Source organism: Narcine bancroftii, chromosome 8, assembly GCF_036971445.1.
Source record: "Narcine bancroftii isolate sNarBan1 chromosome 8, sNarBan1.hap1, whole genome shotgun sequence".
Lineage (NCBI taxonomy): Eukaryota > Metazoa > Chordata > Chondrichthyes > Torpediniformes > Narcinidae > Narcine > Narcine bancroftii.
The window spans coordinates 140,520,438-140,532,673 of record NC_091476.1 but is presented as its reverse complement, the minus strand read 5'-3'; positions in this window follow the sequence as shown (position 1 = coordinate 140,532,673).

Sequence of the window (12,236 nt, the reverse complement as noted above, 5' to 3'; positions counted from 1 at the left end):
TAATAAGGGAAGGTAATGGAATAGAGAGAATAAGGAGGGAATTAAAAGAGTGACCTTTGTGACATATGAAAAGTGAAATCTTTTCTGGGGGAGGCGGGGTGGGGGGAAATAGCGGTCACTGCAAAATCAGTTGACGCTTGCGAGTGGATTCGCAAATCCAAATGGAGAGGGGAGATGTGGTTGTCCGACAAGGGATAAAGGACAACTCAGGAGGTGAAGGGGAGATTGGGGATAAATAAGATAGAAATAGGAGAATAAGGAAAATGTTGGATGTTGTAGGAATGTTGTCTTATAAAGAGTTGAAAATAAGAAAACAGAAATGGAAAAGGAGGAAAGGTAATGATGGAAAAACGGAAAGAGAAGATAAACAAAATATAAAAGGGCTACGCTGAACTATATGTCTTTAAATATTAATGGAATACATAACCAAATTAAAAGGAAGAAACTACTAAATTTAAATGAATAAATGTATTCCATTAGAAAAAATAACATATCTTTTCTTTTCTTTGGCTTGGCTTCGCGGACGAAGATTTATGGAGGGAGTAATGTGATTTATGTTGTGAAAAATAAAAAAATTTAAAAAAAAAATAAAATTAAAAAAAAAGAAGAATGGTAAGGGTGTTCAGTAGGAGAAAAAAAGAAGAAAATACAGAAAGATCGACTGGAGAAGGTGCAAAAAAAGGAATCAAGTGATTCTGAAGAGATCTTGATTGATGATGAACAAATGAATAGAGACTTGGAAGAAGTTTATCAAACCTGAACTTTTTGATTATATATTTTTATTATTTCTGTTCGGGAGAGATGAAAAATCTCATTGTAGCTCAACCAACACCATTGCTCACTTAGTGGCTTAGCCCGCTACCCGTTTTTTAGATGAGAGTAGTACTTTTTGTCCTTAAGGAGGGGAGGGGGGGAGAGGGTTTTTTTAAATATATTTTGAGTATGTTTTTGGTTTTATTTTGTTTTTCTTTCATTCTTTTGAGGAGATTTGGATTAATTTTATAACTTCTATGTGGATGGAGACCCTGCTGTGCAGACTGAGATCTTTATGAAATTAGAGAGCTAATTTAAAATTTGCTAAATTTAATGTGAATGGCTCTATAATACGATTAAAAGTAAAAGAGTGTTAACTTATATTATGAAACTAAAAGTTGATATTGCATTTTTACAAGAAACTCAACTAACTGAAATTGAACATCAAAAGTTAAAAAGAGACTGGGTGAGTCAAGTTTTCTATTCTTCTTTTAATTCTAAAGCTAGAGGGATGGCAATTTTAGTTCATTAAAAATTGCCATTTAGTTTAGAATCATTATGAGTCAATAGAGAGAGTCTTGTTAGTAAATTGTAAAATTTATTCTGAATCTTGGACTTTGGCAAATATTTATAAATGTGGATGATGAGATGTTTTTTTTCAGGATTTTTAAATTAATTTATCATATTCTCATGATCAAATTATTATAGGGGGTGATTTTAAATGTTGTTTGGATCCTTTAGTCGATAAATCTGTTGAGGTGATGCCCAGAACGAAGATGGCTAAAATATTATTTTGATGAAGGAATTTAATTTAATTGATATATGGAGGAAATTAACCCTGAAAGAGAGGGACTATTCTTTTTATTCAACTCAGTATGATACTTTTTCTATAATTGATATTTTTTATATGGAGAATTATCGGGGTATAAAGTGAATTGGAATAAAAGTGAACTTATACCATTGCCTGAAGCTGATTATTCTGTTTGTAAAGGAGTAGTACGTTTTAAATGAACTGATCAAATTAAGCATTGAGGCATTAAAATAGATAGACATATAAGTCATTTATATCCTTTAAATTATTTGCCATTATTTTCTGTAATTAAAGAGGGTTTAATTAAATGGAAAGACTTACCAATAACTTTAGTTAGTAGAGTGAATTGTATAAAAATGAATATATTTCCTAGACTTCAGTATTTTTTTCAAAGTATTCCTTGTAAAATTCTTAAAAAGTTTTTTTTAAAGATTTGAATACAGTAGTTAGGACATTTTTATGGAAAGGTAAATTGGCAAGAGTTTCTATTCATAAGTTAACATGGAAATATGAAATAGGGGGAATTACAACATCCAAATTTTTTAAATTATTATAACATTTATTAATCAAATGTTTGATCTTGAAAGTCCTTTGACTTGGGCGGATGTAGAATCAAATAGAATTAGTGAGGATAGAAGGGATAAATTTGTTTATAAATGGAATGTTAAATTGTTAAGTTCTTACAAGTCACCAATTTAATCTCATTTGATGGATATTTGGGATGGGATAAATAAAGAAATTGGTTCTCAAGGTAAAATATCTAGATATACTCCTTTGTATCTGCATAAACTTTTTACTTTTATGGTCAATAATTACCTTCTTAAGATTTGGGATCAGAAAGGAATTAAAATGAGAAATAATTGTTTTGAATTAGGCCGATTTCTTTCATTTGAAAGAATGAAAAAAAGATATCAAATACCAATTCAGACTCTTTTTTGTTATCATCAAATTAAATCGATGTTGTATGATTTCTTTGGAAAAAATTTGTTTCTTCCAAAAGAATTGAAATTTGAAATATTGGTTTGTGATGGAGGGAAGAAAGGATTTATTTCTGAAATGTATAAATTATTGCCACAGAAAATGTCTAAAATTGATTTGCATAAATCAAGACTTAAGTGGGAGAAAGATTTGGGAGTTGATTTAGATGGAGATCATTGGAAAACTGTAATGACAAAAATTATAAATGGCCAGTATAGACTTATAACTTACAATTTTATACATCAATTATATTGAACTCTGGAGCATTTAAAAAGATTTAATTTGAGTTTTTCTGATTTGTGTTTTCGATGTAATGAGCAGAAAGGTAAGTTTTTACATTCAATATGGTCTTAGGATAAGTTTCAGCCTTTTTGGTCTCGGGTTAAGGATTGTTTACAGAATATTTTGAAAATAATTTTTTCTTTTGACTCAAAAATGTTTTAAATTGGTGACATAAGTGGACTTTGTTTGGTAAATAAATTGGATAAATTTCAAATAGCTTTTCTGAGACTGGCACTAGCAGTGGCAAGGAAAGGTATAGCAATTTCATGGAAAGATCAGATAGATCTTAGTTTACAGAGATAGCATTCAGAATTAAGGTTTTGTATCCCATTGGAAAAGATATCATATAATTTGAGGGATAAATATTATATTTATTTGGCGCCCATATCTGGATTATTTTAATTGGAAATTTGAAGATTGTGATCCAGATATAGTGGGGTTTCCTTATTCCACGATGTATTCATTTTTGATTTGGTGTTCTCTTCTTTTTCTTTTTCCTTTTCTTTTTTAATTTTCTATTATGGGTTAGTTGGGTTATGTGGGGGTAGAGATGGGAGGAGGGGGTGCATTATTGTCGGGATTAGGTGTGGTTAGAAGGGTTTTTTAATATATATAAAAACCATGTTAAATTTAAGGATATATTTGTATTATTGGTGTAATCATGGTTGATTATATTTTAAATGAAATATTTTTAAAAAAAGGTCACCACACAGGTTAATAGGATAGTTAAGAAGGCCTATGGGATGCTGGACTTCATTAATAGGGGGAGAGAGTTCAAGAGTCAAGAGATCATGTGGCATCTCTACAAATCTCTGTGAGACCACACTTAGAGTATTATTTTCAGTTCTGGTCACTTTGTTATAGGAAGGACGTGAAAGCTATGGATAGGGTGCAGAGGAGATTTACCAGGTTGTTGCTTGGATTGGAAAGTAAGCTTTTTGAGGCAAGGTTAGCAGAGCTGGGACTTTTCTCTGGAACGTAGAAGGATGAGAGGGGACTTAATAGAGCCCTACAAGTTTCTGAGAGACATAGATAAAGTGGACAGCCAGCACCTTTTTCTCAGGGGGGGAATAGCAAACACCAGGGCACATCTCTATAAAGTGAAGTTAAGATGAGACATTAGGAGTAAGTTTTTACACAGATAGTTGTGGGTGCCTGGAATCCCTTGCCAGGGATGGTGGGGTGGAGGCTAAACATTAAGGAGATTTAGGAGACTCTTAGACAGTCACATGGATGGAAAAAAAGAGTTATGAACTATGAAGGGTTTAGATACCTTTTTTGGTAAGAATGTATAGGTCAGCGGAACTTTGAGGGCCGAAGGACCTGTACTGTGCTGTAATGTTCTATGTTCTAAGTCCTTTAGAGTCATGGAGTCATGCAGGATGGAAGCAAACCTGACTCCTCATGTCCATCACACACCCATTTTACTCTCCCCATATTCTCACTAACTCCCCCGGGTTCTTCTGAATATTTTGGCCAAAGTGTTTGCCCAACTTTTCATTGCAGATTTCGAATTGTCTGATTCTCAGCATCGAGGGATAATATGGCTAAGCAGCAGGTTCAGTGTTAGCTGAGTGTGAGCCAAAGGCTGCTAGGCAAATTAATGATCCATTCCTTATAGCAAGCCCACATCAGACACTGCTAATGTTACAGCCCACATCTCAACATTGGCATATATCCTGAAGTGCTTGATTCTTGGAAATTTAGAATCAAGAGGTAGATAAAGGCACACAGCAACTGCCCACATGCATTAAGAAGCAAACCCACCCCCCCCCCCACTCCGCCCCCATGCACCTCACATATGGACATATGGTCTGCGAACATTCTGGTCAATCTGTCAATCTCCTTAGCATCCTTGCAGCTGGTTGATGACTTTCCTCTAGCCGAGTGCCCAGACCTACCCATGAAGCGACATTGCTCAGTCCCTTAGAGTGGTGGAAGTTCAGTTTTACTTGTGGTATTTGCTGTCTCACAGGGTGCACAGAATCATAGCAGGTAGTGCAGCTGCCTCACAGGTGTGGTGACCTGGATTCAAGCCCGGCTTTTGGTGCTGACTATGTGGAGTTTGCACCCTCTCTTGTGACTGCTCGGGTTTCCCCTGGGGGTTCTGGCATCTCCCCGTCCCATACTGATTAATTGCTGCTGTAATTTCCCCTTGGTTGTGGCCAGAGTTGTGAACTCGGCCAGTGCCAACATGGGCATCAGACTTCACTACATCGAGGGCATTTTTTAATGTAAAAAAAATGTTGATGTACAGGCCCTTTCGGACCACAAACCTGTACTGCCCAATTACACCCAATTGGCCTACAACTTCCAATTCGTTTTTTGAACATTGGGAGGAAACTGGAGTCCCTGTGGAAAAGGGGAGAATGTACAAACTCCTTACAGACAGTGCAGGATTCAAACCCTGGTCCCAATCACTGGCGCTGTAATGGCACTGTGCTAACTACTCTGCCCACCGTGCTGCCCCTACATCTACAAGAGGCGGTGGTGGGTGGCTCAAGAAAGCAGCTTCTATCCTCAAGGACCCCCACCATCCAGGCCATGCCTCTTCACACTGCTACAGGAGCCTGAAGACAAACATGAAGCACAAGGACAGCTTCTTACCCTCCGCCATCAGATTTCTGAATGGACAATGAACACTACTGCACTTTTTTTCTAATTTTGCACTAATTTATTTTTAAAAATGTTATTTATAGAAACATTTGCATTGTAATGCTGCCACGAAACAATGAATTTCGTGACATGTTCATGAAAAATAAATTTGTTCTCCTTGGGCATAATTCGGAGAGTATGAGGTAGACGCAGGAGTGAATAGAGAGAAGGTGAGCAAGGCTGATGGAATTGTTTCTCTGGAAGTCAGCATGAACCTGTTGGGCTGAATAGCCTCCTTCTATGCTGTAATAACAGCCTCCTATGTTCGTATGGCATTGCTGAGTTATCAAAGCCACAGGAGGATACCTTAGAACTGATAATTGATAGATTTTCAGGAGTATCCGCTCATCACTTTGAGGACAGGAGGCAACAGTGTGCCTTGGCCTCTGTCTCATGGGTGCCTGATTCTGGGAGCCCTCTTTTTCATCGTCAAACCCCCTTAAGAAATGGTGGCTGCCGCTGCTGTGGACTTGGGGAGAGCAGGGAACAGAGACACAGCACTCCCTCTAAGGTTCCTACCGCCCAGTCCTACTGCTAACAGCTATATACAGGCTTTAAACAGGCTGGTAAAAGAACCAACTTTCTTTTATTTAAAATCCTGCAGCTATGGGGTCTGGGCCCAAGATGGTGGCACCTGTGTTCAGCAGCATCCTTGAGGGGTTGAAGACTCTGGGGGAGCAGTGGATCAGCACAGACCACCCTCCCCCGCCCATTGAGAAGGAGAAGTAGAGATGACAACCCCAAGGACGGTGAGCATGGTGGCAGACCAACAAGGGGCTCTGCTGTTATTAAAGGACACACAATGAGCTGTTGGCACCTTGCGGATGAGGATCCCATGCAAATTTGTGCTGCTGATAACTTGAGGTCAAAGGACTTGCACCAGGATGCTGGAGACTGGCTCATGGGAACCAGGTATCAGAACCAGAAACCGCAAGGGTGCTGAGAGCTAGGAGGGCTCCGTAAGGGCCCTGGGGCTGAAGGCTTCCTCCTTGTGTCTGGATCTGGGCTCAGATTGCTGGTGATTTGAACTGAACAGGAGGCGGTGAGGCTGCCGAAATGCTGGAGGCAAATCCACAAACACTCAGTGACTCTGAGGAGGGGTGCCGAGCAACGCTAAAGGCAAATCTTTGTTTGGCTTATGGCAGACTAAAGGCAATTTAGTGTAATATTACATTTCAGTTTTATTACATGGCAATAAATAGTATCTGCTCTGACAACAACAAAGCTGATGCCAGGATATATGAACCAGATGAATCTGTTGAGGAGGAATGGTTGCTGGATTGGGCACATTCCAAAGTTCAATTTTGCTGAGTTTGGGGTGGAGTGGAGGGTGTTTGTATATCTGCCCACACAATGTTTATCTTACAGACAGTGGGGAACAATAGCTTGGTTCAGAGCACAGCACTCCTTGGTCCTTGACCTGGTGTTGGAGCCACAGAGATCACTTCCCTGCTTCCTCTGTGCTTTTGCTTTGATTTCTGATCCAATTACATGACAAGAAGTGACTTGTTTAAGAGAGGAGTGAGAGAAACACATCTATGATGCAACCAGACGGTTTCATTTTCCATAATGAGCATGCCACATTTGTCAACCCCAGAGTGCATTAGTATTGATCAGCATGCTAAACTGATCCAAGTTCATTCATTCATGTGTCTGCTGTATGTGGGGGGAGGCTGAAGGTTAACTACAAGTCGAAATGGTAATGCTCTCCCTTGTTGGGTGGCTGGGTGGGGGAGGTGGGGTTCAGACTAGTGACCTCATGAATTAGAGGCATTGATCATGAATCACTGGTGTCACTGAATATTCGACTGGTAGGAACCGGAATCCTCCTCAGCTACAACTCAGCAAGAACATTGTGCATAGGTCTAGTTGTGTGAACAGTTGTCATCACTGTTAGTGGACTTGGATTAAATGCAGAAATGTGAAAGAAGGTTTTGAACGGCAGATTCCAATATTCAGGTTTTAAATTTAGCCCTTCTAGCCTGACAGTTCCTGGATGATCTTTGCTAAAATTGCAATTGTTGGTGCAGTCAGGCAGTGTGCAATGTGACCTGATAGATCAACACTATCAGACTGCAGTCTACTGTGAAGGGATGTTAGATGCAGTATGACTCCATAACTATGTCACAATTTAACGTGTTCACCCTCTTACAAAACTCCTGGCATCTCTGGGTCACCTGTGGGATGATCCATCAGAATTGGTCAATTAAATCCACCCCTACGTAATCTTGAGGGACATATCCACTCTACTTTCTCAGAACCCATGAGATCTTCCTTCCGATCCCTCAAACCACATACGTAGAACAGATTTTTGGGCACCATCTTTGTGGTCTTAGTGAGAAATATCTGGGCACAGATGTGAAGTTCTGAAGTTTGTAAGCATCTTGCAAGTTCAGCATTTATTGTCCATCATGAATTAACTTTGGGGTTGAGTCTCTATCTTCAATCCCCACAGACCCGCTGGTGAATGTGCTCCCACGGTGCTGATGCAGAGAGAATTCCGGCAACAGTCCTGATGGTGAACATTCTCCTACTTTGTAGCCATGTGTACCTGTAGCTATGTGTACCTGTAGTCATGTTTATCTGTAGCTGTGTGTACCTGTAGTCACATGTACCAGAACCATGGTGTACCTGTAGTCATGTCGACCTGTAGTCGTGTGTACCTGTAGCCACGTGTACCTGTAATCATGTGTACCTGTAGCTGTGTGTACCTCTAGTCATGTTTACCTGTGGTCGTGTGTACCTGTAGCCATGTGCCTGTACCCATATACCTGTAACTATGTGCACCTGTTGTCATGGCACCCCATCGGTGCAGAGGAGATGAATGATGAGGGTGCTTCTCAAGCTCTGTTAGACCTTCACTCATCAGGCAAGTGGAGAGGTTTCTGACACGCTCCTGACAAGTGCAGCAGACAGGGAAGAAGCTGTGTAAAAAGTGGACAATGGGATATTCCGAGGCATCAGCAGATGTCTTCTGATATTTGGGAAATTTTAGAATTCTTGGGCAAATCTCAGCACAGCTTTTCCAGCCTCACCATTTTGAGATTGTTTTTGCTCGTTCTTTTTGTGTGTCGAGCAATGGAATATTGATCCAATGCAAAGGATTTGAGGTGAATATTCAGGCTTTTCCCCACAGGAAGCACCCTCCCAGGAACCTGGACCCAAGTTTTTTAGAAATATAAGTATTTATTTTATTGAATATTGTATATACTTGTGTAATCGTTGATCCCGTGTATTAGTTGACCCCCTTTTTGGCCCAAAAATTGGGGATTTTTGTCTGAACCATGTAAAAATCGATCCCGCTATTTTTGGCCCTGACTGCTCACCCGGTCGAGCTCATAATAACCTGACTGCCTGGCCATCCAAGCTCCCAACACCCATAACAGAGCTCCAAACACTTTGAACATTGTAGGTACTTACCGCAGTCAAACGTTTGACTGTAAATGCTGAAACATTGGACCAAAACAGTGGTCCAAATTTTTTTTGACGATTACATGACTATATATGTTATATATAGGTATGTGGGCAGTGAACATGTCTGATCTTATAATATATTTGAATTTTAGTGCTGGAGTTATATTTGCATTTTTGAGCCACAAAGTTTTTTTTAAATCAACAAAGACCAAATTTGACAATATCTGCTTTAGTGAGTTCAATGTCAGCGCTGAGGGCATTCAGTTGGATGGCAGATATGATCCCACATGATAAACTCATTGCCTGCTACCATGCACACTATGCAAACGGACAAACTTCCTGAGTGCATGTCAAAGTACGTGGCACAAGTTGGCCCTCCAGCAGCTCCTGGCTGTTCACAGTTGGGTTGAGGTTACTTTGCCCTCAAACTGTGCAACCTTATCACCGAGATGGTGAACAATTTTGAGATACAGTAAAACACGGTATTCGGCATCTATGGGGATTGGTAGTTGCTGGATAAGTGAATGTTCCTTTTGCTTGAGATGAAATGTTGCATGATTGGTAAACTAATAGCGAGGTGGGCCAATTTTAAACATCTTCTGCAATTTTTTTGCCGGTTGCTTAAATTTAAGAAAACAGGGGTTTATTGTATTAAGAGGCTGCAAATTCCAAAGAGTAATTTATAGAAAAGAAGATCTCTCTCTTTGGCTTGGCTTCGCGGACGAAGATTTATGGAGGGGGTAAAAAGTCCACGTCAGCTGCAGGCTCGTTTGTGGCTGACCAGTCCGATGCGGGACAGGCAGACACGATTGCAGCGGTTGCAAGGGAAAATTGGTTGGTTGGGGTTGGGTGTTGGGTTTTTCCTCCTTTGCCTTTTGTCAGTGAGGTGGGCTCTGCGGTCTTCTTCAAAGGGGGCTGCTGCCCGCCAAACTGTGAGGCGCCAAGATGCACGGTTTGAGGCGTTATCAGCCCACTGGCGGTGGTCAATGTGGCAGGCACCAAGAGATTTCTTTAGGCAGTCCTTGTACCTTTTCTTTGGTGCACCTCTGTCACGGTGGCCAGTGGAGAGCTCGCCATATAATACGATCTTGGGAAGGCGATGGTCCTCCATTCTGGAGACGTGACCCATCCAGCGCAGCTGGATCTTCAGCAGCGTGGACTCGATGCTGTCGACCTCTGCCATCTCGAGTACCTCGACGTTAGGGGTGTGAGCGCTCCAATGGATGTTGAGGATGGAGCGGAGACAACGCTGGTGGAAGCGTTCTAGGAGCCGTAGGTGGTGCCGGTAGAGGACCCATGATTCGGAGCCGAACAGGAGTGTGGGTATGACAACGGCTCTGTATACGCTTATCTTTGTGAGGTTTTTCAGTTGGTTGTTTTTCCAGACTCTTTTGTGTAGTCTTCCAAAGGCGCTATTTGCCTTGGCGAGTCTGTTGTCTATCTCATTGTCGATCCTTGCATCTGATGAAATGGTGCAGCCGAGATAGGTAAACTGGTTGACCGTTTTGAGTTTTGTGTGCCCGATGGAGATGTGGGGGGGCTGGTAGTCATGGTGGGGAGCTGGCTGATGGAGGACCTCAGTTTTCTTCAGGCTGACTTCCAGGCCAAACATTTTGGCAGTTTCCGCAAAGCAGGACGTCAAGCGCTGAAGAGCTGGCTCTGAATGGGCAACTAAAGCGGCATCATCTGCAAAGAGTAGTTCACGGACAAGTTTCTCTTGTGTCTTGGTGTGAGCTTGCAGGCGCCTCAGATTGAAGAGACTGCCATCCGTGCGGTACCGGATGTAAACAGCGTCTTCATTGTTGGGGTCTTTCATGGCTTGGTTCAGCATCATGCTGAAGAAGATTGAAAAGAGGGTTGGTGCGAGAACACAGCCTTGCTTCACGCCATTGTTAATGGAGAAGGGTTCAGAGAGCTCATTGCTGTATCTGACCCGACCTTGTTGGTTTTCGTGCAGTTGGATAATCATGTTGAGGAACTTTGGGGGACATCCGATGCGCTCTAGTATTTGCCAAAGCCCTTTCCTGCTCACGGTGTCGAAGGCTTTGGTGAGGTCAACAAAGGTGATGTAGAGTCCTTTGTTTTGTTCTCTGCACTTTTCTTGGAGCTGTCTGAGGGCAAAGACCATGTCAGTGGTTCCTCTGTTTGCGCGAAAGCCGCACTGTGATTCTGGGAGAATATTCTCAGCGACACTAGGTATTATTCTATTTAGTAGAATCCTAGCGAAGATTTTGCCTGCAATGGAGAGCAACGTGATTCCCCTGTAGTTTGAGCAGTCTGATTTCTCGCCTTTGTTTTTGTACAGGGTGATGATGGTGGCATCACGAAGATCCTGAGGCAGTTTACCTTGGTCCCAACAAAGCTTGAAAAACTCATGCAGTTTGGCATGCAGAGTTTTGCCGCCAGCCTTCCAGACTTCTGGGGGGATTCCATCCATACCTGCTGCTTTGCCACTTTTCAGTTGTTCGATTGCCTTATATGTCTCATCCAGGGTGGGAACCTCATCCAGCTCTAGCCTTAGGGGCTGTTGAGGGAGCTGGAGCAGGGCGGAATCTTGGACTGAGCGGTTGGTACTGAAAAGAGATTGGAAGTGTTCTGACCATCGGTTGAGGATGGAGATCTTGTCGCTGAGGAGGACTTTGCCGTCTGAGCTGCGCAGCGGGCTTTGGACTTGGGGTGAGGGGCCGTACACAGCCTTTAGAGCCTCGTAGAAACCCCTGAAGTCGCCAATGTCCGCGCTGAGCTGTGTTCGTTTGGCGAGGCTAGTCCACCACTCATTTTGGATCTCCCGGAGTTTGCGCTGAAGATGGCTGCATGCGCGACGCTGCTTTATAATAAAATGAAGCTATTCTTGATCTCTCTGATTACTTTTTCATAACTTTTTTTTTGTTCTTTCTTAAGTGGTTTCTTGTGTCGGAAATGCTGTTGACATATGTCCCCCTCATGGTGCCCAAGAGCATATAACATGAAAGGATAAATTGAGAGCACACCCATCGTGTAACTGCTTCACCCAGGACCAGGTACTATCCTTATTTCCAACCGGAGCAGCCACAGCAACACGAAGACAGACTCATCTGTGTCAATCAGCTGCTCACCTCTCTGCCCCTTGGCGCCATTTACACAGCTCAAACCATGGGTGAAATGGAATAATTAGCCCTGTAGCATCTGTGAGACCTACAAATTCATTGAATAGTACAGAGTCAGAGCCGTCTGACCCACTCCTCCGTGTCAACTGTGATGCCTATGTTTGGCCTATATCCTTCTATAGGTCAATTGGACGTAATTGGGTGGCACAGGCTTGTGGGCTGAGATGGCCAGTATGTCTAAATTTTTAAAAATATTA